The sequence below is a fragment of the Palaemon carinicauda genome, chromosome 28 (genome assembly GCF_036898095.1).
Source record: "Palaemon carinicauda isolate YSFRI2023 chromosome 28, ASM3689809v2, whole genome shotgun sequence".
In the NCBI taxonomy this organism is placed as follows: domain Eukaryota; kingdom Metazoa; phylum Arthropoda; class Malacostraca; order Decapoda; family Palaemonidae; genus Palaemon; species Palaemon carinicauda.
In genome coordinates, this window is record NC_090752.1 from 26,126,548 (window position 1) to 26,132,554 (window position 6,007).

Below are 6,007 nucleotides of genomic sequence, written 5' to 3' on the forward strand. Positions count from 1 at the left end.
TGTTTCCCATATCTATGTGAAAAAGCATAAAGCTCATTTTCCAAGCGGTTTTCGTTAGGAATGAATACGTCTTGATATTCTTCCAAGATCTGAGCAATGTTGAATTGATATTTGACAGTGGTAACACTAAAACCAAAGTTCTTTAAAGCATGTACTTGTTCTGATGAGGTATTTGGCTGAATGGTGGCACTAGAAACTACGTGAACATATTTATCAACATATGTATCTTCTTTAAGTAACACTGGTGTAGATGCAAAATTATGAAATACTACCTTGAATTTCCCCTTTTCTACTTATACCAATGCATCACAAATCATATTTTGTTCTAAATCTGCATTAGGTATAAGAATGCAAATGCCATTAATTGATTTTTTTTCTTATAACCATCGAATTCAATTACCACATGAACAAGCATCAATATATATATATATATATATATATATATATATATATATATATATATATATATATATATATATGTGTGTGTGTGTGTGTGTGTGTGTGTGTGTGTATGTGTGTATCATGAGAAATCCGGGCATCACATGTTTCAGACCCATTATTAACAGGTTATGTCACTATGACAACAGTCACAACTGTCCTCTGATGGGGAGAATTTAGCCTCTCAAAGTTACTGTTAACCCTTCTGATTAAGAACTTATTTTTTCCTAACTGCCAAATAACATCTGTACCAAATATGCATCAATTCATTTGATTCTTAAGTACGGCCCAACATAAAAATCATGAATAAATTTCCCGTTCACCATTTCAAATGGCTTTGAAGAAAAAGCATTAATATATAGCTCTTTCCTTTTCACTCCTTGACATTTTAGGGGAATCACCCTTTCTAGTTTAGCCACACTAATATAAGGTTCATCAATAAGAGACAGAGCAGCCTCACTGTCAATCAAAACATTATTAACCTATGATCTGAACTTAACTTCAACGACAGGCTGTTGTAGAGGTGTCTTACATCCTCGTCTTACTGTTGCTGTTTCAGACCTACTTCCAAAGCTCAGGGTTGTCCCTGACTCCCTTGGGCGTGCTGTGTCTGCCAGGGTGCCTGCTGCTGCTGATTGGGCTGAGGAGGTCTCCATCAGGGGTTTTGTTAGATGCTGAAACCCCAACGGTTGGTGATAATTGTATGGTGGGACCCCATAGGTGAGTCCCGGTCCTTCGATGGCGATTTGTGGTGATGGTGCCCCAGTGGTGGAGGAACAGTCAGCCCTGCAATCACAGGTGTAGTGTCCTCCTTTTCCGCAGTTAAAACACTGCTTCATCTTCTTGTAATGAGGGAAATTTCTCGCCAAGTGGCCCACTCCACCACAATTGTGGTAGGACCCATTTCTGCTTCGTTATTGCCCTGGCGGTCTCTTCTCTGGGCGTCTGGCTCAACTTCAATGGAACGGGTTTTGTGTCTCTCACTTGGCAGTTTTCTTTGAGGGCATTAGTGTCTGTATTTTCACCATAATTCTTTTTATGGGAATCGATTGATACAACACTCCTCACTCCTCAAGTGTATGCAGCAAGTGTTTTCTTCATCTTCCTCCTTAATCAGGATTCTTTACTTCATTTTACTTTAAGGGCTGTTTTTTTCGGTCCTGTACAGCAGGGGAACCCTACTCATTACAGGACGTCCAAAGTAATTTTATCGTGTTCGTTCGAAAGCATTTAACATTTCACAGCTTGTAATGCTTGCTTGGTGTTGAATCGTCACTATCAAAGTACACAGAAAAAGAAAGTCTTAAGTTTCCTCTTGAAAGCCTTAATATCTGTAATCATTCGGGTGTCTCGTGGCTGCTTATTGTATATTCTCAGGGCCGCATATTTAAAGGCTGTAGAGCATACAGTAGACATATATTTATGTTCTATTAGTTTGAAACCATCTGTAACTATTCTCGTGTCAACAGAATTTTTTGGCTGCACAATATGTAGCAATTCCTTTAGATATTTTGGACGATCAGTTCTGATAACTTGGTGGGTTGTTGTATATATTTTAAACTTAATTCTCTCTTTCTTAGACAGCTAGTGTAAATCAATTAGTATAGGAGTGACCTTTCTCGAAGTGGGACACCTTTTATCAGTCTTGCTCCTCTGTATATTAGGTTTTGTAATTCCTTAAGCTGCAATTTTGGTAAATTGTAGTATACTGAGTTACAGTAGTCAATCCTGGTAATAACACAGTTTATCACAAGTTTCTTTACCGAATAATCGTCCATGTACTTTTCTTTATAAAAGTAATGTTTCTGAAAGGATAACCAGTAGTTTTTACTACGTTATTTATTTGGACTTGAAAGACAAGTTACAGTCAAGAGATACGCCTAGATCATGAACTTTACTAGCTATTTATTCATATTCGAATATCACCCAGGTTTCTTATACTGATTTTCTTCTCCACCACCATGAACTCAGTTTTATTTTCATTTAATTTTAGTTGTTTCATTGTCATCTATTAGCTACTTGTATAAAGAATTCGGTTTTGAGTTTTAGTAATGTCGTCTACATAATTTATAGAGAAGTAAAATTTTGAATCATTTGCAAATAGTTTGAGCTTCACATAAGGCCTTTGTAGTATTTTTGATAGACCAATAGTATAGATGAAGAAAAAAATTGGGCTCAATACACTCCCCTGAGGTACCCTTCTGTTTAAATGTTCATATGACGAATAAGAGTTTCAAATATCCACACAGTAATTTCTGCTAACCAAGTGCTCTTTCAGGTATTCAAAAGCATGAACTTCAATGCCGATGGACCGTAGATCATTTAGTTGCAGTTCATACACAGCTGTATCAAAAGCAGTACTAAGATCGAGTAATATTAAAATATCACATGTATTTTCATCCATCATTTCCAGCATATCATTTACAACAGAACAGATGGCTGTCTCCGTGGAGCATTATTTTCTGTAAGCAGACTGATTGTTTGGTAAAGCATATATTTCTTCTGATGTTGAATATTTGTAAATGACCAAGTTACATTTTCTATTTTATTTTTAAAGAATACTAGAAAATCATTTGCTAGTTCCTGGACACTGTACCCCTCTGGTAGTCTTTTTTTTTTTTTTCATTTACATTTCCCATTATATCATTTAGGACACGATATATCTTATTTATGTCTGTAGCTGATTCGTAGATTTTCCTCTTATAGTATTCACGTTTCTTCTCCTTCTTAGTAGGTAATTGTATTGGCACATTACAGTTTTGTATTCTGCCCGTGTGTTTTAAGTTTTTAACAAATTCCACTTACTTTCTTTACATCTTTTCCCCCTTTTTCTCTAAAGTTTCTCCATCATACCAGTGAGATTAGTCATTAACAATTTCAGTCTTTTCCTTTAGTGGACACATGGTATCATATTCCCTTTTACTTACCCTATTATATGTGGTCACAAGGCAGTTAACACACATAGCTACCAACAAACGTTGGTATCATGATCACGGGAATGCTGATAACATTTTTTTTTTTTTTTGTAACTTCTCTAATAAAAACAGGAGAAAAGTTTGATTTATGTCTAAAGTTTATTATCTTCACCACTGCATGTTTCTGTAGAGGTGGTCTAAACGTAATAAGTTTTTGCACTAAAGGAAGTGCATTTCTCTTCTATATTATCAAATATCATGTTATTCATCCCATCACACAAAACTAGGTCCTACGTATGCTCAGTCAAAATAGTTGCACAGTCAACATTCTTCACAAATTGATATGATTCCAGTAACTCACTAAAGGCTGTAGCATCAAGATTTGATGCAACATCCATCCAAAGATTGAAGTCTCCACAAATAACTGATTAATTTTTGTCCATGATAATCGTTTCAACGAGTACAGCTGTTACAATGGATATTTTGTTTTGTTTTGGGTGTAAAGTTTGTTTCTGTATATTCCAAGCTTGTTACATTAATGGTTTTTAACATTTTGAGATTTGAGTAACCTTTATGAACTGCCCTCTTTCGGAATGTGAAAGAAGGCATGTATGTGTGTGTAGGGGGGAGGAGTTGTGTTCATTTAAGTGATCTTAGCCTTTTTAAAGGTATTGAACCCTGTTTCAGATAATGCTAGTATGTCCAAGTATTTTTTATTTATCAATTCTCGAATTTGAATAGTTTTTTTACCAACAGATTGCATATTTACATAGCCACAATTTATGACTTCCTTAGTATTCATGATCACTACTTTCTGCTAGCCTTTTTAATTCCAAGTCATAAGCTTTGCAATTTCTTGAATTTACTATTTGATCTTTAGTTTTGTTTACCTTTGTGTAGTTTATGACCTTTTATTGTTGCGATTTACATTCTTTGGTTGAATGTTTTTCTGAATATTTCCCTCAGAATTTATCATCAGTCTTAAACTGGCAATCTTTTTCAAAATGTTTATACCTCTAATAGTGGTAGCAAGTGATCACATGAAACCTATCATGTATGTTATAAGTACCCCATCGTAACATAGCTTTGTCATCATTATCATAAATAGCCTCCCGAAATTCAGGTTCACATTTCAACAAGCAGCGGGTAGTCCCACCTGCAGCACTTTTATTGAGTACCAGGCTCATATTCTTCTATATGTTTAGGATTTGTTCCAGGCAGCGATTTCTTTGAATCAAAGCAATTACTACTTCATCTTCATCGTTGTATACATTGCATATCATTATTTTTATTTTTAATTTTCTAATTTTTCTCGTCTCTGTGATCTTTTCGTCAGCAAAGTTTAAAACAACAATTACATTTGACGTTGATGTATTGAGTTATGGAATGTCTTTAAGTGCATGTTCTACCCAATTTTTTTCTGTCAGTAATTATAGTGGTTGCATTAGTTGATTTAATTACCAGTAGAATTTTTCTTTAACTTTATCAGCGTACCTCATTTTGTCTCTTTTTCTCTCCATTCTTTATGATGTGTTACCTTAATTGATTCCATATTCATCTCTAGATTATCAACTTTTCTAGTAAAGTCAGTGGTCTAGGTGGATTTTGCTGCGTATGCACTAAGCTGCAGAACTTGGTTTTCCAATTCACCAATTCTCACGTGTTGTTCATGTAAGCAAAAGTCTTTCATTCTCAGTGCCTCCTCCATTTTTTTTTTTTATTTATCTTAGCTATTTTGGCTTCACCTATATGGGATGTGCATATCCATTACGTATTTACGACGGATGTTTGTCACTAGCAACACACACTTACTATGATAGTACCTTTTACACATATATCCTATCCACTTTTTTGGTCTCCCTCTGAAGATTCACATTGGGGACAGCACAGGGAATCAGCCATGATGTACTTTTTACTTCTCACTTTAGTCCATCCATGGGATTTGTTAATATTTTTTTCTTCGATTTCATAAGCAAAAAACATAAGACTAAAACACGGCCCAGGGTAAGCGTTCAACAGTGGTCCGCGGAAATACGTCATCATTCGGCAACTACTCAACTAAACATTAATATCGTTCAACGCATTATGGCCATCCACAAAGATGTCCATTTCTACTGCAATTGTGATATAGAGCTCATGATGAGACTTGTACTTTCTCCTTGTTGGTACAATATTCGTGGATACTTGCCGCACTAAGTCTCAATTGGCTATTTCAAGGTTTTACACGAGACTAGATTTTTAATCTCTTGGCCCTTTCTTACTCTTCATTTGGAGTCTCCTCTAATTCTCTGTTTTGCCAAGACTATTTTCTTTCTCTCAATTCAACAACATTCTGATGTCTCGTCCTGTATCATATTGACGAAGGTTTCGATAGAACCAGTGCTTTTCCCGTCTAGAGAAGCACGTCCTCAAAAAACAGACATATGTTCGGTCAGGGTTGGGGATATCTTCAACCATCGTTCCACTGTTCGTTTCTTCTTTGCCGGCATTCAAATCCAGCATATTCCTCTGGATATCTGTTGCGTGTTTCGTCTTCATTGCCCTTCCCTATTTTGGTTTCTTCTTTAGGAAACAATGTCTCTCTCAGACTGTCCTAGATAGTTGTGTATTATTCCATAATTGTCCTCCTCCAATGTCATCTCTAGATTCTCGTG